Genomic DNA, 24,485 nt, shown 5'->3' with positions numbered 1-24,485 from the left:
CTTCATCCGCTTCCTCGCCACAAAATAAGCAGTGTTTTTTACAACAAAAGCTAGATTCATATTCACTTAATACCGCTCTAGTACGAGGTGGACTTACTTTTGAAGTAATGGATAAATTCATTAGGGAGGATTGAAAAAAAAATCAAAATCTGCTAAACGCTAAGTAATAACCCGGAAAAGTTGCCTTTTGTAGAGATATTTGGTTATGCAAAAGTATTTCGATCGCAAAAAATATCTTGAGGTTTCGCTCCGCCTTGAAGTTGATAAAAAATGCATAAAAACTGGAAAAAGTTACAATAATTTCATCAAGTATCAAAATTTGATGCTATCGCTCTTAAGAGCAGGCTTTTTGTGTAGATAACACATTGCATAAGATCATTTTAATAATAAACTGTATTTTAAAGTTCCACACATGCGTTGAATCTTGAATTTGACCAATATAGTGTCAGAATTGATTAACACAGTGTTGCTTCGTACCTAGAGTAAAAATATTAGAAGTTATGATTTGTAAAAGTTTGCTTTCATATTAATTAATTCTTACATAGATACGGAAAAAAGAGCAATCAAAGCATTTCTTATCTAGTAAAAAAAAAGTTAATTCTCCACTTAGCCCGTAGCTTTGGCTCAAAATGTCAAATTTACCTATGATAGAGAACAAAGGTTAAGTATAAAAATTTTAAAATATAAATGTGGCTTGCAACAGCCCACATAAGTCACCTTTTAAAACAAAAGACGTTGCTAAAGAAACTTTAATGGGTTTTGAGCCCTCAAACTGTAACCACATTGATTACAATAAAACAAGTTTGGCGTGCGAGTTGAACTATTTTGCTTCTCATAATTTTCAGTCTTGATTGAAATTGTGGCTTGATGGTATTGTGGCTTAATATTTCTAGATTCTAATCTGAATTGAATAAATCTATCCCTTTTGGTTAGACAACAAACTGTACCTGACACTTCTTTCTCTTATTTTACCTATCGTCTCGCTGCTTTAGTATGACATGTGAGGTTTTGAAAGCCATACGACTCAGTAGGTACGCAATCAAGCAATTTCTTTCAAAGTTTTATCGAAAGTCCTCTTTTTGAAAGAGGGAGCTGCCGAGTTTTACCAGTTCTGCTTATCAATGAGCTCATAGTATTCTCTCAGCTTCAAAATTGAAATCTGGAATTATAAATGTTTTTTGTCCATCTTCGAACTGGTCGTCGTAATCCGTCTCGAAACAAGTTCTCTGATAGTCATCCGCAATACCTAGTGTTATATTTCTTAGATTCTCAACGTAACCAGTTTGCAGAACAAGAGCTGATGATCCAAACATAATACGATGACAAGTTTGAAGAATTCGATTGTACAGCGAAAATTTACAATTCCAGATTTCAACTTGAGTTCCTTGATAAGCAGAAGTGGGAAAACTCGGATCATCTTCTTAAAAAAGGAATATCAGATAAAACTTTAAAAGAAATGGTGCTTGATTGCCTAACTATTGAATTATATGATTTCCAATACCTCACGTTATACTAAAGCAGTGAGACGACGCGCAAAATTAGATGAAGAAGCGCTAACCACAGTTTGTTGTCTAACCAAGAGAGATGGATTTTAGAATCTAGAAATCTTCACTACAATGTATCACTATGGCCAAACATTGTCAGGAGTCAAGATAATAATTCGACTCGCCAGCCAAACTATGTTTTAGTGTATGAAATGTGGTTACAGTTTGAGAGCTCAAAAAACATTTAAAGGGGGGGGGGGGTGTTTAGAGGGGTATTTTCCTCAGTTTTTGGCGAAGGCTCTTGTTTTTGAGGGGGGGCTCCAGGATATTGAGGGGTGCGCCCATGCCCTTAGTGGGTTGGGCACCTCCGGGTACGTGAACGATGCCACACGGATTAGAATAGCCAGATGTTATTCAAATCCATACGAGTAGAGGGAATTCTGTAAGTGAGTGGCTGTCTTTTGAGAGTACGCAATGTCTGGGAAATGGTTTGGTCTTGGAGATGAAAATCATAAGGACCATTTTTGTAGAGAATTTTGAGATCTACAACTTTGTTCTGAGGTACTTTTCGATAAAACTTACCGTTTTTGAGAAAAATTCAAAAAACCTAAAATTTTGACCTTTGACCCCGAATAACTTTTTTAGCGCACATGGGATCGACGGGGACTTTTGGCACTTTATTTGTAATGCTAAACACAAAGTCTCTACAAAAATTTAGCTTTCCCGGAATTTTTGTTATTTGATCACTATTTTTATGTCTAAATTGACCGGGCTATAATAAATGGGAGAAGTTTCTCAACTCGCCATTCAGTGGTTTGATTGTAGTTAGTAATAATTAGTAGTAAGTATTTAGTGAAAAAAAAAATGAGGCCTAAAGTAGTTGATCCTTTTTGTACGTAAAAACATTACATATGTCAAAAATGAACAAATATATCTGTGAATAAATTTAAAAAGTTATTAATAATGTGCGTATGAATGAAAAGACTAAAAAGAAGTGAAATATTTTTATTTTCGATTCACCTCACCAAATAGTACATGTAGTTCAGAGACCAGATCTCCAATGCTCCAAAAGTGAAAATGTGGCTTATTTATACACATAATGTTTTTTTTATTTTATTAATTTATTCATTCAAGTTTCAGTTTTGATCCGTGCGATTGTTGATCACTTCATTGAGATCGATTAATTCTTGTTCATAGAAATGATGCCTTGGTTTGTTCAGCATTCAGTAAATTCTTATTGACTGGAGTCCGCTTTGTAATGTAGTTCCAGATGATTTTTTTTTTTCAGTAGTCTGCGATTTCAAAGCCCAAAAGTAGTCTGCAGGATAAACATACATTAGATTAATCGTAAACTATAAATTAAAAGCAAGATTGCTTTAAAAAAAGGTAAACTTAAAAATTACAAGTACACATAACAGCCCCCCGTTCCCCGTACCTACCACTAATTTAGATTTAACCTGTTGGATGAGACCCTGACAACAGCTCTGTTGTTTGAGACAGACCAGAAGCTGAGAAATCTCTGGTCCGGCACCCTCAGAGGTATTGATTCACTCGGAGGACTTTGTGACCACTACATACTTAACGTGCCGCAGTCTCCATTAACGAACACGAAGAAACTTCGATCGGCTGGCATCGAACCCAGGACCCTTCGGTTGCGAGTCCGACGCCAAGCCGATCAGGCCACCACTGCCTCAACTATTAGTGCATGCTACCTGAGATTAAACCAAACCCTGTGGCACGCCAAAGCCTACTGTGCCCAACTCAGTTTTCCTGACCAAGGTCTGGGGTGCAAGGCAGATGTTCCGGTTAGGTGGTCAACCTAACGCGGAACCTCCAGTGTTTGCTTCCCAATTACAATTGGTATTCATTTTATCGACTCACTGAAGGGATGAACGGTTGAGTCAACCATGCCCAACCCGGGAATAGAACTCGGGCCTGTGGCGCGGGAGTGCGAAGCGCTACCACTGAGCCTCTGGGCTTCACCTGCAGACTACATTCCAGAAAATACGGTGCAGAAAGCCTCTGTTAAAAGACCAAAGATAGATTAAAACTGCGTTTTGAGGACTTACGTCACGAAATATTCACTCTAAAAATTCTATTTGCGCATGAATGTTACATTTATGACCTTTTCGATTTTCATTCACTCAGGAACCACAAGTCCCCAATCTCTTCTCAAATGTGTCACAAGCTTAATTTAACAAATGTACTGAATGGGACCGATGCGGAACAGATTCGAAGCACATTTCACTACACTTTCCTTTTAAAGAAGCACACTTTGAACACATTTGCACATTCAGGCAATTGAAACATTTTTTCTGCATGATCTTATAGTAGTGTAACTCGAAATCAGGGGCGATTTGGTGCCAGAACGCATATCCGGTATTTCTTTTCCGGTCCTCTATCACATAAAACTGCTAGTAACGACTAAATATTCAAGCAGGGATGCCCACCTCCCTAAGAGCAAGGGCGCATCCCCCCTAAATATCACGAGGAGCCCCCCACAAAAGCAAGTGCCCAACTGAAAAATACTCCTCAAAACACCCCCTCCTAAAAATTTCAATGGCCATGCACCCCACCCCCACCCCTAGGTGGGCATCCTTGATTCAAGTATTTCTGGTTGGCGTTCTGGCACTGAAAATTTAACGATAGCACCACTAAATATGTTGTTAGTACTGCTCAAAAGACAACTCTATACTTTAAAGGTGAAAATTCCGGGTTTCAAATGCAAAAGCACTACTTAAACATGGTAAACGTTAAATAATAATAATAACTAGTGTTCGCCCAGTGGTCGAAATTCGACCATATTCATAAATGAATATTTGAGAAACCTTGTATGACTATTCCCAACATTTTTATTTCAACTTTTTCTCTTGTTTACTACATATCTGGAAACATACAATTTTTATACAGACACACAATAACAAAAGGTAATAATTTATTCCAATTTTGCTTTTTGTCTGTTAATCTCAAAATATATGGATGAAAAGGGATATTTCGGTAATAGGGTCGTTTCCGAAATTTTTAAAGTGTTTTTCTGAGAGAGCAAGCTCAGAAACATGGGTTTTAACCATCATTTAAATAATTTTTTAAAATTTAAATTTTTTTTAACAATTATTTAAATTGGTGCGCAGATTGAAATTCAGTTTTTACGCTTTTGCACATGGCATCAAAAGCGATGAAATGCCATTCATTGATGCCATTAGCGCACAGCGCAAATTATCATAGCGTGGAAAGGCGGTCGACAGCAAAGCGTAAACATTTAGCACGACAATGGAGTAGAGCGCCGAAGTACATCACTTGTAACGTCAGAAAGATCACGCTTTAATTCCAGAATCGAACATTTGAAATATTTATAAAAAAATAACTGTCGATAAAACAAAAGATTTTTCTGGCTCCTCGTTATTTCTTTTGCTTCTATCAATTTCAGAGACTAAAAGTAGTACTTTTGACTGAAAAAAAAAACAGCGCCATTGAGAAATTGGTGTGGTCGTCAAATTCTTGGCTTGATTAATTTTATATTGGATACCATGTTATTTTGAGCTAACCCTATACAAATAGATAATTTCTTACTCTTTGTTTACGTATGCAAAGGAAAAACATTATTTGCGCTGGCATTGGAAACAAAAAATTTGACGCCAATGGATAAAAATCGTCAATAATATAATTTTCGAAATATTTCCGTATGAAATGAAGCATCAAAACTCAGTTTATACGAAAAACTTCTGTATGAACAATATTACTTATAAAACGTCTACTATTATTGAGTAGGTTGCTTCTTCGTCATTAGAAATATAAATTTCTAAGTATCAAATGAACGAATTCTACTCGTGGCAACATATTCCATTCGATAACACTGGACGTCGCAATAATGGTACAATTTAAAAAAAAGGTCATCCTTGAAATTTGTTTATGGTTGAGGGCGGTGCATAACTGATGTCACACTTTTCAACATTTTCGACCCTCTTTGTCAAAGTTTCGCAGTTCACCATACCCCTCTTCCTTCGTCACATGTCTCGCTGTTTTCATAAACGTTCCTATTCAAAAAAGGCATGTTGTCACATTCTCCTCATCGTATGTCCCACTTGTCATTTCTTTCCTCTCCCTAGTCACAAACTTTTACTATTTTGTGAACCCCACCTTAAAGCGGGATTTCATTCGTGGACAGCCCCTGTTTTGTGGTAACCGTGTGAAAATATATATTTCCCTACTCTTTGTTTACGTATGCAAAGAAAAAACATTTCTTGCGCTGCAATTGGTGCCAAAAATTTGACGCCAATAAATGAAGAGCGCCAATTTCCCAATTATCAAAATCTTCCCGAATGAAATGATGCTGCAAAACTCATATTATACGTAAAACTTCTTCATGAACAATATTTCTTCTAAAAAGTTTAATGTTATTGAGTAAGTTGCCTTGACCTCTTCCATTAGAAATATAAAATTTCAAACAGACAAATGAACGAATGGTACATGCTACATTAAAAATTGCCATTCAAAAACACTGGACATCGTAATAATAGTGCAATTTTATTTTTAAAAAAATCGTTTTTGTGACATGCTTACGGTTTAGGAAATAACTGACTAAACCGTGCACTTTTCAAAATTTTTGACGCCTCTCTTCTTTGCCTCAAAAGTTTCACACTTCACCATGCTCCCTGTTCCCTTTGCCACATGTCATACTGTTTTTAATAAACTTTCTTACCAAAAAAAAAAAGCTTATGTCACATTTTCTCCATTGTATGTCCTTCTTGTCATTTATTTCCTCCCCCTTGTCACGAACAGTTAATTTAATGAACCCCACCTTAAAGAGGGACTTCATTCGTAGTCAGCTCCTTGCAAATAGACATTTCTCTACTTTTTTTTTTTTTTTTTTTTTTTTTTTTTACGAATGAAAAGGAAAAATATTTTTCGCGCTGGCATTTTGATGCCAAAAAATTTTACACCAATGGATAAAGTTCGCCAATTTCACAATTATGGAAGTCTTCCTGAATGAAATGATACCGTAAAACTCTTTCAATAAGTAAAATTTCTGTATAAACAGTATTCTTTGTAAAAGTAGGAATGACCGTTGCCGTTAGAAATATAAAATTTTCAACAGTCAAGTGAACGAATTCTACTCGCGGCAACATAATTGTCCATGTGAAAGCACTGGACGTCGTAATAATACGCCAATTTTATCAAAAGTTTCACCTTGAGATTTGTTGCTGGCGATAGCAAATGCAGGTACTATTGGAGAAGAAGGTAATTTTATCGAAACTGAAAGCCCTCCCTCCCTCACTTCGTAAAATGATTTATTTAAGTATTAAAATCGCGAAAACATAATCAAAATGAAAATATTTTTAATGCCAATAGTTACCCAAAAAGCCTCAATAATAAAAATAAAAGCAAATATTTCGTTTCTTTATGCTCAAGTGAGGAATGGCAACACACCAATATTATCCAGCAATTTCTTCACGCTAAGTATGTCGCGTGAAAAAGCAAATAAAAATGAATTTTCACTAACTTTTAATTGCTTCTAGTTCATTTTCTAGTCATCTTAGCGGGTTCTCGTTTTTTTGCCGTAAACGGGGGGGGTAAACGTTTTTAGAAGTAGTTTTCACGAGCTTTCCAACCATACCAAGCTCAAAGCACTAAAATGCATTTTTCATGTAGAAAAAACGGTTTAAAAAATGAATTAAAACTTAATGTTTCATGCTTCCAACAATGAATTTCAACAATGGAAAAGATATAAAATTAAAATTTTTGATTTTCGCTAACTAAAAAACGCTTATAACTTTTTTTCTAGTGGATTTAGGTTATTGGACCTTGGGCGCCCTGACAATTTTTTCGTTAATAGTATTTTTTAAACACCTTTCCAACCGTATCAAATTCGAAAAAATTGAACCATCCGTTCGCGGATAAAGAGCCATTTAGGACGAAAATACGTTTTTTATTAATATCTCCGTTAATTAGCGTTCAATTTCAAAATTTTTTATTGATGACACTAAAACTCGGCAATAGCTACTGAACAAAAAAAGAATGAAGGAAATCGTTTCACAAACAGAGGAGAAATCGGTACCGAAAGAAAACAGCTTGCCTATTAATATATAAAGATAATAATAATAATAAATCCCAAAATTTGCGGCGGACCCCCTACTAAAGCTTGACGGACATCCAAGCGGTCCGCGGAGCACAGTTTAGGAAGTCCTGTTCTAGCAATACGTCGGTCATGTGAATTGCCGTGGGCAGATAGAGGGAAGTAACTTCAAATATTTCGTTTTCGTCATTTACTATAAGTTAACTTTATTGTACAAACTTGCTTATTTAGTCACCTCCGAAAAAATCTAATTCCAACATCTCCCTGTTGTTATAGTATTGAATCCAAAACGTATTTCATCAAATATCTCGAAAACTAATTTCTGCAGATACTGCTATTTACCTGCCCGAGGCAGTAAAGAAATAGGAAGGTGGGAGGTCGAGATCGGTGCGCGTTAGCTGAGGCTTGACCAAGATAAACGGGGTTAGGGGTGGAGGGGATCTTCCCAGAACCTTGATTTTAAGCTATATTATGCCAATCCTAATTTGTTAATAGATATGGATGTAGAAACTGTTGAAAGCTTTCTCCCCCAGGAGAAAATGTTGATTGCGCCACTGAGTCCTGAGCTGATGAATACCAATTCAGTTCCGATTCTGGGGTTCTGGCTAATACAACGTTTGCAAAACCTTCAGCTTCTGTAGGCACAGCAAAGACGAGGTTCTAGTTGAGGGCTGATGTTTTCTTGATTAGAAGTATGATTTTAATATTTTTACTAAACAATTTTTTTCAGAATTACGCAAAGATTATTCGACATGTGATGTATAAAGAAAAAAAAATACAATGAATGCTTAATGGTTAATCAAAGTTTATGAGCAGATTAATCAAACATATTTGATGTGAAAACGAAACTACGTATTTTTCCAGGTAAGCAGTACCGGAACTATGTTCCGGGTGCCAATCCATTACTGTATATCTGTACAGGTCGATGTATATATTATCTAAGCTGTGCCCAACTTATTATACCTTTGTCTAATAGCGAATGTTAGCAATTCTTGATTTGAATTGAGTTTTGAGCTCATTTTCTTACCTGGTGCATGTGAAAAAATCTTACTTACTTTACAATGAGTCTGAGCATCACTTTCTGCCGAAAAAGAATGGAAGCCTAAAATTGCTTGGACCTAAAACATAAAAAATATATTGTAGTCACACATGTTTTAAAAGTTGATACAGGAAAAATATTTTATTATTCAAAGTGAACAGGTTCATGAAATGAAATTTCACGGAACAAATTAATATAGTACACTACAAACAGCCCGGTATCTAGTGGCACGCAAGTCAGTTTCGTGTTCCTGGTGGCAGCGTCAAAGAAAGGGGAACAAATTTACGGCGTCCAAGTCCAAGCGCTGATTCAAAAGAGATCATGCAGTTTATTCTGGTCTCGGAGGAAAATTCTACCCTGCAAAATTCATTCGTAAACTTTGAAACATCAATGACTCTTCCAAGAGGATTTCTGTGCAATTGGCGTTTAATTACGATTCCCCATGCCAGCTGTATGGGGCAAATCGATAAAAACTGCCAGATACAGTAACATGTTCAAATATGATCCATAGAGTAAGGGCTTCATTGTTTTGGAGCAGGTGAACCCAACACCTGCTTGGAAAGCGTCGAAGACACACGTATCTAACCAGGAAACCACACATTAGGGTAAAAATGAAAAGAAAATAAATAAGTAGCAATCGAAAGAACATTGTAAAACAATGTTTCTGAACGCATTAATTATTTGCCCTCGTGTCCCCGTTATTGAAATATGAGGTCTTAAAGTCTGCCGAAATGTTGCCAAATTTAGTGAGTTTCCGTGAGTAAGGAAGATATTTTTCACACTATTTGTAGATGAATGCAGACGGTCAAATTCCGTGATACATTTCTAGTCAAGTCTTGAAATTTGGCGCGCTTCTTAAAATTTCGGCAGACTTTAAGACTTTACATCTCGATAATGGGAGGGCGAGGGCAAATAATTTTTGCGTCATCTATACATCTCAAGATGCTCTTTCGAGTACGACCTATTTAGACTTTTTCCATTTATTTCTTTTTCCATTTCTCTTCCACACTATCCCTGTGGGTGCAACTCGTGAAGGAAGGAGCGGTTCAAGTCAATTTAAGTGCTTAAGCGGTAAAAATCTTGGGGTCCTCAAACTTAAATTTAAAATAGAAGTTACAAGATAATAACCACAAAAGAAAAAGATAATAATAAGTTTTTTACACTTACACATTAGTATAGTCTGACCAACGATTAGCTGAAAAGGCAAACTTCCGATTTACAGGCGAATGAGCAAAAGGTATAGTTCGGTAGTTTTCCTCTTTTTGTTTTCGATATTTTTTCAAAATTTTAGTTACATAATTAGCTTCAGTAAATAATGAAATGCTTCAGAAAACGTTTACCGTCTGTTTTATAAATGCTGCATTATCGCCCAAGACACTTTGAAGAAGTACAACTGCTGCAGACAACATAATTTTATAACAAACTAGCTGCGTTGCCTGGCTTTGCCCGGTCTATTTTGAAAACAAAAATTGTGTCAAGTGACGTATATTCAACAATCGGGCATAAATAAAAGAAAAAAAAATCATCATGCAAAATTTCCCCTCCAAGCAATGACGACAGATATTAAAATACTTAAAAAATTAAAATAAAATGAGAAAGATGGATTTAAAAAGCGTAACCATGGAAACACAAAATAAAATAAGTTTCAGAATTGAAAATAAGAAAGATGGAAATAATGGATTCAAAAAACTTTACCGTGGAAACGCAAAATAAAATGGTTAAAAACTTGAATAGAGAACAGATTTTTGAACTTCATTTAATTCGCTTGTAACTATTTTTCTAATGGAGATAAATAACTCCCGCCGCAATTAAGTTAGAGCGTTGGAACAAGTTGCGTAGATCGCGGAAAATTCTTCCCTTTCCAACGATATATAATATTACTAATTGCGAGTAATTTTTCACCCCCATATTCGGGAATTTATGTGAAAATTGGGCCTAAATTGGAATAAAAAAAGAACTATTCATCGAATTGTTTTCGAACTGGTCTGCAAACCTTCTCAGGACTTGAAGGAACAAATTGTGAAAATTGCAGCAAAATCGGCCGGGTAGTTCTCGAGTTTTGCGAGTTCAAACGAGCAGACGCTTTTTGGAGACTTCATTTTATAGGGTCTGGTGGGGTAAAGTGGTCATAAAATCGCAGGTTTTCAACTTTGGTGAATAATAAATACAATAAATTCTTTAAACACTTAAACTTTTTTTGTTTTTATTTTACATTGCATTGTTAAAGAACAAGGTACATTGAGTTTTAGGAAAATAAATATTGATTTAAGTAGTTTTATAACACTTTCTTTTCTCTTTGTATTTATGACCACTTTACCCCATGGGGTGGGGGAAAGTGGTCATAGCATGGGGTAAAGTGGTCATAGTTAAAAATAGATGCAAAACCATTATAAACAACCCTAATATTTGCATATTTCGGTTATTTTTATAGTTACAAGTATATGCACAAGCATATGTGTGTATACACGAGTATATACGTGTCGTGTAAACATAAGTAAACACGTTTATATATGAGTAGATACATGTATGCATCAGATACATGCATGCAGGTGCCTACTGAAGTATATATACGTGTATATACGAGTATATAAGCATGTATACGTGATTACGTACAGGAATGTATACGTGTCTACTCGAGTATATACGTGTCACGTGCATGTACGGGTATATACGCGTGTAAACAAACATCATATGTGTGTATGCACATGTATCTCGAGTATATACGTGTACAGCAGTCATTTACACGCATACAGTAGACGTATACACGCATATATAAGTGTACATACATATACGGGTATACACGAGTTAATTCGTGGATACATCCAGTACGTGTTTGGGGGGTACGTGTCTACTCACACACACACATATATATATATTGTGAAGCACGAGTATATACGTATGTATACGTGTAAACACGGTTATATGCCTGTATAGACGTATATACTTACATTTAAGTGTATACACCAGTACATGTATGTATACACGAGTATATAAGCTTACATACATGTGTGCCTACAGAGTGAATCCAAGCTCTTGGACAAAATTCTAAGGGGTGTGAGAGGGGAGTATAAGAAGCAAAGAATTATAAGAAACTTACGTTAGCTGACGCGCTACATGCACGCAAAGTCAGAAACTTATGGATGCAAAACAAATCACAAACTTTTTACACAAAAAATGATTTTACCCAACATTTATTTTTTAAGAAAAATTTAGACCAGTTGCTAAAAGTTACGGCCTGTAGTAGCTCTAATACAAGCATCGCAAAAAAGGCACAGCGACTGATGAAAGTTTTTCAAAAGTATCGTTATTGCAACAGAGAGTGGTTTGTGATTGCGACGCATGTGTAACAGCTGCAGGCCGCAAATTTCATCAATCACTTTAAAACTTTCTTGAGACCAAAAATGTTGTTTAAAATTGTCTTTGTGTAATAAATTTGTGACCTGTTTTGCATCCATCAGTTTCTGGATTGGCGTGCATGTAGCACGTCAGCGTTGTGTTTGTGACCATATGTTCCTAAAGTGTGATTCTTACTTCTTATCCTTCCCTCTAACACCTTTTAATAATTTGCCCAAAAGTTTAAACTCACCCTGTATACTTGTATTTCATATGCTTGTATGGAAGTGTCTACTCGAGTACGTACACGTATATACGTGTCTACCTGAGTATATAAGTGTTTATATATATATATACGAGTATAAGCGAGTACATACGTGTATAGTCGAATGTATATCTGTATAGATTTAAAATACTTGCGGATATCGATAGACGTATTTATTGGTGCATTTATGTGAATACGTCTATACGTGCCTACACTAGTATAATGCGTATGCATACGCATATACTCGTATATTTAACCCCGTTTACTGTAAAAACAATACATATTAAGAGAAATTAATATTTAATTTATATCTTCATTATACTTAACGATTAAGTGACATTAGAAGAACAATATTTGTTAAGCCTAATATTATGACCACTTTACCCCATCTTACTTAAACTGTTCTAAAAAATTATCTAAAATAGATTCAGCTAACTGCTAATGAGTACGAGTTCTTGAGACATGTAGGAAGCTTTCTATGCAGTCAATATGTTCATAATTCTAACAAACAAAATTTCCCAAGGAAGTTAAAAGAGGTGTTTAGATTTACAAACTTTTCATATTGACATAAAATATTTTTTTTCACCAAATAAAATTTTGCCAGTTGTAAAATTTTGTATTCAAAATGTAGTTTTTAACTGCCCTACTCTATAATAAAATTTTCACATTCATTCGAACATTTATTTCCAAACTATAGTCATTTATTTGACGACCACTTTACCCCATTGACCACTTTCCCCCACCAGACCCTACTATGTAGAGATGAAACCAGGGCCCGAATATGGCATGGTAACACGAGGCATGGGCCCAGGGCACCAAATCTTTAGCCAAAGTTTTTAAAAAATGGAGCAAATTCAAATCGCACCGTGGCAAAATAATAATAATAATAATAATAATAATAATAATAATAATAATAATAATAATAATATTAAGTTTAGAAAATTCTATATGTTTAAAATACTAACCTCTCCTAAAGCTACTCTATAGTTAAGATTATATTTCATTGTATTTTAAATGTGCTGTATTAGAGATATTTGATATTTATGTCGTATTGCTACCAGGCAAAAGTTCGACAACATATCATATTATCGTGTTTTCGTAATTTATAATGCATTACCACATTTAGCGTGGTTGCAGAAAATACTTCAGTATAAAAATATTTTATTAATACATATTTAGAGAAGTTAGGGGGGAGGGCCTCAAATAAAGTTCGTACCAAGTATCCTCAAAAGTCTTAGTCGAGGCTTGAGAATGAAACTGAAAAAGAGCAAAATATACTTACCATATTGCAGACCTCTTAGAAGCATGTTTCCAGGACTCCTAGCTCCAGAAACTGCTCGGCCACCGTTATATCCACTGAAACTTTGTGACATGGCCGCGTTTCCATTGGGGTCGTAGCTGTAAGTGCACTTGTTATTCGAGCAGGATCTGGAACTTGATGCCGCATCACTTCTGCTGACGAAATAAAAGGCAACGAAGAAGAGCAAAATAATCTTCATCCCGATCACTGTAACAAAAGAAATTGAGGGGACACACTGTTTGATACAGATTTTTTCTTGAAGCTGGCTTATCTGAGGTGATCTTGGGAATTCAAATATTTCATCAAAAAAGGAATGGGTAACGAATATAAATCAATTAAGGAAGGTTTGTATTTAATGAAAATAACTTCAGCTTATATACTTATCAGGGCCGTAACCAGAAAATAATTTCGGGGAGGGTTTAGAAACTTTCATGTGGAGCTTTGCAGAAATTTTTAAATATAAACGAACATTTAAATGTCAAACCCGGGGGGGGGGGGGGGTTGAACCCTAAGACCCCCCCCTGTGTATTTGGCCCTGATACTTATATTTTGTTTACAGGTCATGTACTTATAGCTTATGTACTTATGTAAAAATAGGTAAGTTAAATATAATTTTGTCTTTCCCGTCTTAGCCGACCGCGTAAACGGGCAATTCAATTTTAATAGAAAAATCCTTTTTTGTACAAAACTCCCTAAAAAGATTCCAAATATGTTAGATCCTTCCTTTATCGCATGAACTATATAACATGAACTCTACTTCTGTAATACAATAATTTTTTGTGAAATTTCCAGAAATAATATATTTTAATTTCCTTTTTTTTTTTTTTTTTTTTTTTTGGACGATCTTACGTCCGTTACTGAGTAACTGACGTATCCCGTAAGGCACGATCTTTACTGAGAGAAAAATAATATTTAAATATTCTCTCTAGAAACCTTCAAAATTTAATTGCTTATATAAAAGTAGAGTTAATGTTCTTCAGATAGTTCATGCGATGAACCAATGATCTAACATTTTTGGAGACTCTACAGGGTTTTTGTGAAAAATTAGTACGTCCGTTACGGTGAAATTGCCTAATTGCAAGTATATACAGGAGAGAACTCTTAACGGAAATGACTTTCCCAATAGCAGTTATTTACTGACTATAATTTTTTACACAATACAATTGTTTACTGAAACAATTTTTTTTTAATTTTAATGACCAGACATAAAACAAATCCAGTTTTTGTAAATTTTAAAATAATTCATGCAATTAATACTGCAATAAGATTCCGTAATCATGATAACAACGCACATAGAATGAAAAAAACAATGTTCCTAAAAGGAAGTTTAAGGGTCAGATATAGTATGGCAAATTTTAGAAAAATCTACTGGTAAAATTAGTGGTATTCAATTTTTCAAAATAATTTTAGAGTGGTATTTAACTGCACAAACCTCCTTTATCTCATTACACTTAGATTTTTCAAATATTTCATAAGTATTAAAGGCTTTAAAGCTGTGATTTTTTGAAAGAAAAGTATTTTTTTCACATTTGATTACCTTATTTTTAATTAGGTTATAAGCTTTTTACTGCTGCAAATTATGTGTTGCTGATAAATCAGACATTGTTGTACATCGTAACGATGCCCCCGCCGCACAGTGGGGTGAAAACGCCAAAAAGCACTTATAAATGTTTTTTTCCCTATATTAAACCAATTGAGGATTAATAAATTTGCCCAGGCCTACCTCTAAGGCATTCAGAACTGAAATTTTAGAGCCTTTCGTCCACTACAAAGTCGAAGGGAGCCTTTAGAAAGTTGAAGAACCATAACTGCGGGAATTTACAAAAATGACTTTTAAGCAGTCTATAATTTTTTTTTTCTTATTAAAGGCGGGTATATTTAATTTCTCTCCTGTCCAACGATAGTAATAGGACGAAAAAAATGAGTAATCGAATTCTCAAACCGAAAATCGGTTTTGATCAGCACCGAAAACTTGGGAGTTCAAAGTTATTTTTTTCAAAACACTCTACAAAATAATGTCCTGTTATGTCCTCTTAGAAATTAATATTAATTAGTCATAAATGGCCTGTAGAAAGACCCTGAAAAGGAATTAGCTGCGTAAACCTGCGAACTTTGGACTCTGAGCCCAAACAAACCGAAAAACTCCGTAATAACATGCCTGTGTAAACAAACAAGCGAGAGAGGTTGAAAAACATTTTCAATCGCTTTTTGGCGTTTTCACCCCGCTGTGCGCCGTCTCATCGACACGATATTTCCTTTTCCCCCTGTTTTTGCCAATCAGTATTGAATTTAAAAATATTTAAAGCAGGAACAAAATTTCAGTGTCGGCGGCGAAACGGGGGGGGGGGGGGGGGGGGGGGGGGGGTGTTAAACCATCGTAACAGCAGTGAACAAGGTAGATAAAGCCACAAACACACATGTATGTTTGTACATCATACAGGGTGTGATTGAAAAAAGTAACCGAACTTTCGCCGCCGTGCGTTTTTCAGGCGTCAAAAAAGAATGAATTTCGGCGGAGAATGTTCATCTGATCTTGTTCTTTCAGCCCAACACGAGTCAGTGTGCTGCGAGCAGTGAGTAAATATCGCCCTGCGCGCGAAAGTTCTTTTTGCAGCCGGTTACGTTTTCCGAGTGGTGAAAATACAACGAACGAGATTGATCAGCGTTACGTAATTAAGTTTTGCGAAAACTAAAACAAACCTTTACCCAGACCCAGGACCTGTATAAAGAAACCTTCGAAAATGATGTTCAGTCCCGGACACAAATTTATGAATGACACAAGGCGTTCAAGACACCGCGCCGGGTGGATGCCGAAGAGGAACAATGCGCAGGGAGAGGACATCGACTTCAAAAACTGACGAAAAAATCGACAGGGATCATGAAGGGAGATGAGTGAAGAGTTAAATCTAACTTACTACAGCGTTCAAAAAACTGTGAACCGAAGAATTGAGCATGCAAAAGTGTGAGCGAAACCGGTTTCCAAGATTTTGACCCCGAGCAAAAGGAAACATGTGCGCAAATGAGTCGTGAAGTGCTGGAATCCCAGATATATCTCTCCTGGACTTCTTTTTGTTCCAGCTCATCAAAAGAAACCTGAAGGGAAGGCGTTTCCAGTCGACAGCGGACATTAAAAAAAGTGTAACCAACAATCTAAATGCCATTCCGGAAGATGCGTTAAAAAATGCTTTGAACAGTGGAAGGACCATTACCGTCGGTGTATCAAAGCCCAAGGGATGTATTTCGAAAAATATTAAGTGCATTTGTCAAAAAGTTCAGTGAAATTGCTGTTCTAGCAAATGTTCGGTTACTTTTCAATCGCACCCTGTATACATAATTTGTAACTTCTCAGTCTTTAATTTTATAGCTTTTACTTCGTTTTTTAATCACCCACGGTGATCTTTGAGGGAACAATAGAATTAGAAAATATTATTTATCCCTCTTATAGTGCTCCCTCCTTCAGAAGAATTTCCTATTTTTTACCCTCCGATTGTGTTTGTCTTGTTGTCTTTGTTGTTCATTTCGTTTTATTATTAAATTTCCTTTTCTCTCTTTCATTTTTGCTGTTCTCTTTCAGAGATTTTATCTTGTTCAAAACATTGGAAGTTTGCGCCCTCTTTTCCGAGATTTTTTTTTTTTTTTCATTTTTCTTCTTATTCTTGTAAAAACACTCAAGTTATTAAAACTAAGAATTGCTTTCAAGAAGGAATATTTTTAATCTTCTTTTGTGGTGACTGGGCGCAATGCCGGCCATAGGCTGACCTAAAATCTACAGAATTCTCTCATTCAAAAGAAGTAAACCCTCCACGACTTCAAAACACACAACGAAAGCTTCTGTTACGAAATTTAAAAAATAATAAGTCTATGCAGAAATCCTAATTTTTTATGCTGTATTATTTATTGATCGGGTTGAATTTCGACGAAAAATATGATATTTACTTACCGAATTTCAGAAGAAAATCTTTTCAATTCTTTTAGAAAACTAGAAGAAATTCAAAACTTTTTAGAGCCAAGAAGAATTCTACGAGCAAGTTCGGAATATTTATAGAAATAGTACCACAAGCACAGAAGAAACGTCATCAAATTATTCCCCCCCCCCCCCTCCAAAGTGATTAATCGCCCACTCTAGGCGGTCATTTCTGCCATTCCTACCCGAACAGTAGTTTTATGCAACATTTGTATGCGCATCTTTGCTGGTAAAGTGCTCCATTAGCACTTTGATTCGTCAGGAATTTCTTTTGCCTTTGTGTATCGCTTTCCTTTTACACTACCAAAAACGTAATAGAAGTTAGGGAAAAAAATGTGTATTGTCGAATGAAAACGAGATATGTCGTCATTATTTAACGCATCTTTTGATGGAGCTTCTATTGTTGAATGTTCGAATTCTGTTGCGCAAAATGTCAGGATTCTATGGATTTTGGCTTGGAATGTTCCAGCTTATGAGCTTTTTTTTCAAAAAATAAATAAATAAATAAATAAATAAAATAAAAATATAAATAGAAATAAATAAATAAATTAATTTTTAATAAAAAAATAAATAAAATGAAATAATAGAAAAAAAAATTGCAATTCTGGGGATTATCTCAGAGAAATTTCGCTACTTATAAGAACGAGAATAAAGACATGTTTTGGAATTTATTTTCTTAGCTTTGGGGGCCCCCTAAATGTCAGGAACCCTAGGCCACGGCCTATTCAGTAATCAGGCCCTGGTTGATCTCCAATTTCACATAAAAATGTCTTTACTTTTATACAAAGATCTCATTTTCATGTATGGAGAAAAAAATTTACTATAGAAAATTACATACAGTCGAGTCCCGACCTACTTGAGGGATGCGTTCCAAGACTCCTCGCGTAAGTCGAAATTTCGCGTTGTAGAAAAATATATGCATACAAATTTTTTAAAGCATACCAAATACTTTTAGACACTTATAAACACCCCTCAAACTGCTCTAAAGTATTCCTTAACCATACACTACAGTTTTTTGCATAAAGAACTGAACTTTTACTGTATTTAAAAATAAAAAAGTGTTATTCAACATGAAATACTTTAAGATGCACAAAATGAATGACCAATGGAAATGAAAGACATAAAATAAAATAACACTGTACGCACAGCATGTAGTAAATAAAAAATTTTACTACACAGCATGTAGTACAATTAAAATCTACTGTACTAGCACTGTACAGTAGATACAGTAACAATATTTAAGAGTTAAAAAATGAAGATATTGATGATTTATGCTCCATGATCAGATCGTTATTCTTATATAATACACTTTTAATACGGTTGCTTCGCTTTATCTTTTATAACGTTTCAATTTGTGGTAACATCTCCTTTTCCTGATCTCTTTATTAATCCACAATGCAAGAGCAGCTTCCATTTTCATAATATTTACTTTGCTAGACTGCTCTGCAAGCTTCAATATTGAAACTTTCTAAACTTTTGCGGATATCTTTTTGTTTTGACTTTTCATTGTACGTATGGAAGATTCACTCTACTTATTGCCGCGCTACCGTCGACGTTTTGTTGTTGTTCATGTATATCGAGAATCTTAGCCTTTTTAAAAAAATTTTATCAGGAACTTTCTTTTTCTTCCCATCTCACAAACTTTAGAAGAAGGTGACACTAAGGTGCCATTATATTTCATCAACTTTCATATTTAGAATGAAAAAAATAAATAATAATAATAATAATAATAATAATAAATGAAAGATGCTGAGGTGGTTATTTGATGCACTTGACTAATTTGGTGTGGGAACTTTGGCTGTCAAATATGCTTAAAGATATATAATAACATTCACGAATTTAATATTTAGCAGCCAATAACGAAGCTGATACTTCCTTCCAAAAAAGATCCTATTGTGGGCGAAAAATTCGCGTTAGCGCTAAAATTCATCACTTGTGAAAAATTCGCATTATAGCCAATTCGCGTAAGTCGAATCGCGTTGTAGCGGGAGTCAACTATATATATATATATATATATATATATATATATATATATATATATATATATATATATATATATATCAGTTAATAATACAAAGTGAAAAAATATATAGATCCTGAATGTGTTCTTACTTTTCTGTTCCAAGAAAAAGAATAAAAGTTATAATGAAACTGGAATTATAGTTTCTCGTTGGCTTAACATTATCGATAAGGCCGACGAGAGGTCATGCCAGCCTAGTTAGGAACTAGGGAACTTTAGAGAGTCCGACTAGGAGTTGAAGCAGTAAAAATTAAGTTTCCTGGGAGGAGAAGAGCCCGGTGACCAAACTGATCCGAGGCCCGCCTTGACTTTCGGTGGTCCTGATTAACAAAAGTTACAAACTGATTGACTGAATCAAAATAAAGAGAATTCAAAGAGGAAAAAACTAAAGTTTCATTTTTGATTTTAATGGGTTTTGATACGTAAAGTCTTTGATTTCATGATACGTTTTTAATTACTATTTGGTGTACAAATAAGTCTTAAAGGACTTTTAAGAGATGGCGTCAATGGTATTATACACTAAAAAAAATCCAAAATGTTACTGAGTATTTCCATGTAACATTTCGGGGTTTCAATGGCTTTTATCCACTTCTTGGAAATATTAAGTATCAGTGTCAAAAAGTTTCCTGAATTGCTATAAGTTGTCCGAATGCAGACTTTTCTCTGTTAAAAAAAATGTTTTTAGCTCTCAGTTTAACGATTAACTTTATAAGGTGTATCGGGTTCAGTTCGATTACGGCTCGTCCATGCTGATTAAACTCCCAAAAGGAGCGAGTAAGTATGGACTTTGTAGCTTTGCAAGAATTGCAACCAAGTAAGATGATGGATACTTACTTGCAATTCTGGCTTAGCTTTGGCCATGTTAGCAATACTGCTTATAGAACTGTTTTAATAACTCAGGAAGATGCCAAGCTATTATAGTTTCCCTACGTAAGATTGCGCTGAAGTTCCAGAGACACGACTGGCTTTAAACGGGAAGATTTCTGGATTTTTCAGGAAGGTTACTGAATTTCAGCAGAAAACATTCCTGGTTTTTGCGAGACATGTTACTGACAGAAATTGGGCACATCAGCTGCCTCTTTCTTTCCAGAAACGTGACAAAGTTACTGATCTGGGGGTCTTAATAAGTCAGGATTTAAAGTTTAGCCAACAGTGCAGCATTGCTAGTAACAAGGCCAATAAGATGCTTGGGTTTATCAATAGATCTATTTCAAACAAATCTAAAGAAGTTCTTCTGCCCCTTATATAGAAGTTTGGTAAGACCTCCTTTGGTGTATGCCGTTCAGTTTTGGTCTCCTTACCTTAAGAAAGACATTAATGTATTGGAAAGGGTTCAAAGGCGGGCTACAAGGCTAATAAATGGACTTTCTCACTTAGACTATGATTCCAGGCTTAGAAGGCTAAAAATGTACAGTCTTGAGCAAAGAAGAGACCGAGGGGACATGATTCAGTTGTTTAAATTTATTAAAATGAAAGATGTTATGGGGCTGAAGTTTAGCACTGAAAACAGGACAAGGGGTCATTGTTTTAAGCTATTTAAATCTCAGACTAACATGGATGTTAGGAAAAATTATTATTTTAGCAGGGTAGTGGAACCTAGGAACAGCTTACCGGAAGAGGTGGTAATGAGCAAAGGAGTAGACAGTTTTAAGAGGGCCATTGATCTTCACTGGGGATTGTAAATTGACTAGGACCAGTCTAGCTGGGCCCAGAGCCTGGTGCTGGTCGTCACTTTTGTATTTGTATTTGTAAATTAAAGGAGAAAACCCAAAATTTGGCTCTCTTTAGTAACTCTAGGTGGGTCACAGGCCTCTTTTGAATCTCCACTTTGGCTTCGCACTTAAATTGATGCGTGTAGAAGTTGCTGTTTGAGATCGGAGCCCATTTTGCCACCCTCTCTAGATCTCGCCCTCTCAGATCTTTGAGTTCTCACTGCCGCCCCTTCAATCTGCAACTTAAAGTAAAGGTAGAGAAAAGAAAAGGAATTATGCTCCCTTATGTTCATAAGAGCAAGAACAACACATATTTTGTGTTGGAGCCCTTTTCTTCTTGTAATCATACAAAAATCTAACATTTCGAAAGAAGTTCATGTCAAAAGAGAAATTCTTTGGTGTAAACAAAGATTAACAGTCACTAGTTTCAAACTAAAGCAACCGTGCTTCGCAAAATCTGCATTTTTAATCTTACGAAACATAATCGTAAGGATGAGACTACATAATCAACAATTTAGGGGAGGGGAAAAAGAATCTTATGACTAGACCATTGTCAAATTTTATTCGCTTAGTTACAGTGAAAGGTTTTGAAAACAGATGTATTATGAACAAAATGCAAATAAAAAGGCACTTTGCATTTTAAAGTATTCTTTCGAAAGAATATTTTTAAGAGAAAAAAAATAAGCCGAAAATAAAATTAATAAAATTCGTAAACACAAAAGAGAAAAAAAGTTGGTTGCGACATCAAGATATGTATCTGCCAATGAGGAACCTGCATGGGTAGGGTAATCGCGGAACGTTGATTGATTTGAATAGTCTTCTACTTAAAACGCCAAAAAATCAACTCAGTTTTTAAAAAACTGACCTGGATTCTTCAAAATTACAACTTAAAATTAGCTTAAAACGGAACGAAGCTCACGTGACACAAAAAGAGGAGGAGCATGCACTACGTCAAGATTCAGTCCCTGGGTTACAATAGAAACGGTTCCGAAGGTGTCCAAACGAAGGGAATAGGATTGTAGAAAATGAAGAACAAGCAAATCAGCTGCAAGAGGATCTAGATCATATTACGGAGTGGGCTGATAAATGGAATATGGCTGTTAATGTTGGGAAATGTCAATTGCTACATTTAGAGCATGGAAATAAGTGTACAAGTTATTATTTGCAAGGTTCAGTCATTAGTCAGGCAGACAAAGTTACTGATCTGGGGGTCTTAATAAGTCAGGATTTAAAAATTAGCCAACAGTGCAGCATTGCTAGTAACAAAGCCAATAAGATGCTTGGGTTTATCAATAGATCTATTTCAAACAAATCTAAAGAAGTTCTTCTGCCCTTATATAGAAGTTTGGTAAGACCCCATTTGGAGTATGCTGTTCAGTTTTGGTCTCCTTATCTTAAGAAAGACATTAATGTATTGGAAAGGGTTCAAAGGCGGGCTACAAGGCTAATAAATGAACTTTCTCATTTAGACTATGATTCCAGGCTTAGAAGGCTAAAAATGTAGTCTTGAGCAAAGAAGAGATCGAGGGGACATGATTCAGTTGTTTAAATTTATTAAAATGAAAGATGTTACGGGCTGAAGTTTAGCACTGAAAACATGACAAGGGGTCATTGTTTTAAGCTATTTAAATCTCGGGCTAACATGGATATTAGGAAAAATTATTATTTTAGCAGGGTAGTGGAACCTTGGAACAGCTTACCGGAAGAGGTGGTAATGAGCAAGGGAGTAGATAGTTTTAAGAGGGTCATTGATCTTCACTGGGGATTGTAAATTGACTAGGATCAGTCTAGCTGGGCCCAGAGCCTGTTGCTGGTCGTCACTTTTGTATTTGTATTTGTTTCTGAATCATTTTTACAGTGTATCGAAACAGACAATGTTGTAACTACCTTCATTTTATAACCTCATCGTTAGGCTTTCATTTTCAGTATGTGACATTTTGCTGAAGTGGAAACAACATAGTTTTTGTGTGCTCTGAATATGTCAACTTTTGTGGCAACAAAAGCTTATTTTTCTGCTTCCATTTGAAGAAAAGTGCGGCTGAAGGCAATTGAATGCTGCAAGAAGCTTACGGGGAACATGCTTCATCAATTTCCACATGTGAGTTTTGGCATGGACATTTTAGAAGTGGTGATTTTAATACCAATGACAAAGAGCACTATGGACAGCTACAAACGTTAGAAGATTGCAAATTGGAGGCTACATTGGACGAAGACTGGTGCCCAAACAACTTTACCAAACTCAATTGATGGGTTTGAGCCGAGCACTTTGGAAAAAACGGCCACAATATAAGGGGAAACACGACGAGGTAATTTTGCAACATGATAACGCTCGGCCACATGTTGCGCCGCCGGTCAAAACATATCTCAATACCGTGGGCGCCCATACGCAAAGTTTCAAGGGAGGGGCTCAAATATTTTCCCCGTGTGGTTTAGCTATATATTTTCCCCGTGGAAACTGATTTTAAGACGGATTAGAATCATTAAAATTTGACATTTTTTCATTTTTAATAACTTATTCATTAATGGCTGGAGAAGAAATGTTTTTACATTTTTGCAAGGAAAAAAGTACTAAAAGCAAGGAAGTTATAATTTCAAAGGGGGGGGGGAGCTCGAGCCCCCCTTGCCCCCTATATGGGCGCCCTTGCTCAATACCCTGAAATGCGCAATCCTACCCCTCCCTCTGTATAGCCCAGACATTGCCCCTTCCTACTGACTACTGTTTATTTTCGTCGATGACACAAGCTCTTGAGGACCAGCACTGCTGCTCTTTTGAAGAAGACCAAAATTGATTCGATTCATGAACTGCATGAAAAGACGCATCATTTTTGCTTTCTTCTATATCTAATTTATAGACAAAAGTATTGGGTTCGTGCAAATTTTCAACATTTTGAGATACGCTGAGTCCATTTCGACCATTTTTGGAAAATGACTGTCTGTCTGTGTGTAGTGATATGAACAGGGGGTCCTCGGGGGTTATGTCTGTCTCTGTCGTGTGACCGTTTTTTTTTTGTGGCCGCTCTACAGCAAAAACTACCACATGAAATCATATGAAATTTGATACACATGTTTGCCCTCATGTGAACTCGTGCTCATTGGTTTTTGGCGCGAATTCCTCCAAGGGGGGTGTAGCAATGGGAAGTTTCTAGAGTTACGCGTGCCAGCTATTCACCAGAAAGTAACTAACGGAATCAAACAAAATTCGGTCCATATATTGCCCCTAAGATGAACAGGTGATGATTCAATTTTGGTGTCAGTAGCTCAAACGGGGGATGAGCTATAGAACGTTTTTGTCGTC

The 24,485-nt window shown here is 35.7% G+C and overlaps 1 long non-coding RNA gene across 2 annotated transcripts; it reads right to left on the bottom strand.

Moving 5' to 3' along the window:
* Positions 1-2,473: 2,473 nt before the first annotated feature.
* On the bottom strand, positions 2,474-17,569 carry LOC129232006 (uncharacterized). Of its 2 annotated transcripts, none has more exons than XR_008581315.1 (4): positions 17,435-17,569; positions 13,477-13,701; positions 8,585-8,675; positions 2,474-2,802 (listed from the first exon to the last, which is right to left on the bottom strand). It is a non-coding gene; the product is annotated as an uncharacterized LOC129232006 (long non-coding RNA). The 2 variants fall into 2 exon arrangements; XR_008581314.1 differs by having other exon boundaries at positions 8,613-8,675.
* Between the last annotated feature and the right edge of the window lie 6,916 nt (positions 17,570-24,485).

This window comes from Uloborus diversus, chromosome 1 (assembly GCF_026930045.1).
Source record: "Uloborus diversus isolate 005 chromosome 1, Udiv.v.3.1, whole genome shotgun sequence".
NCBI lineage: Eukaryota > Metazoa > Arthropoda > Arachnida > Araneae > Uloboridae > Uloborus > Uloborus diversus.
Note: the sequence above shows the minus strand (reverse complement) of the source record. Positions and strands in the feature narration are given on the sequence as shown.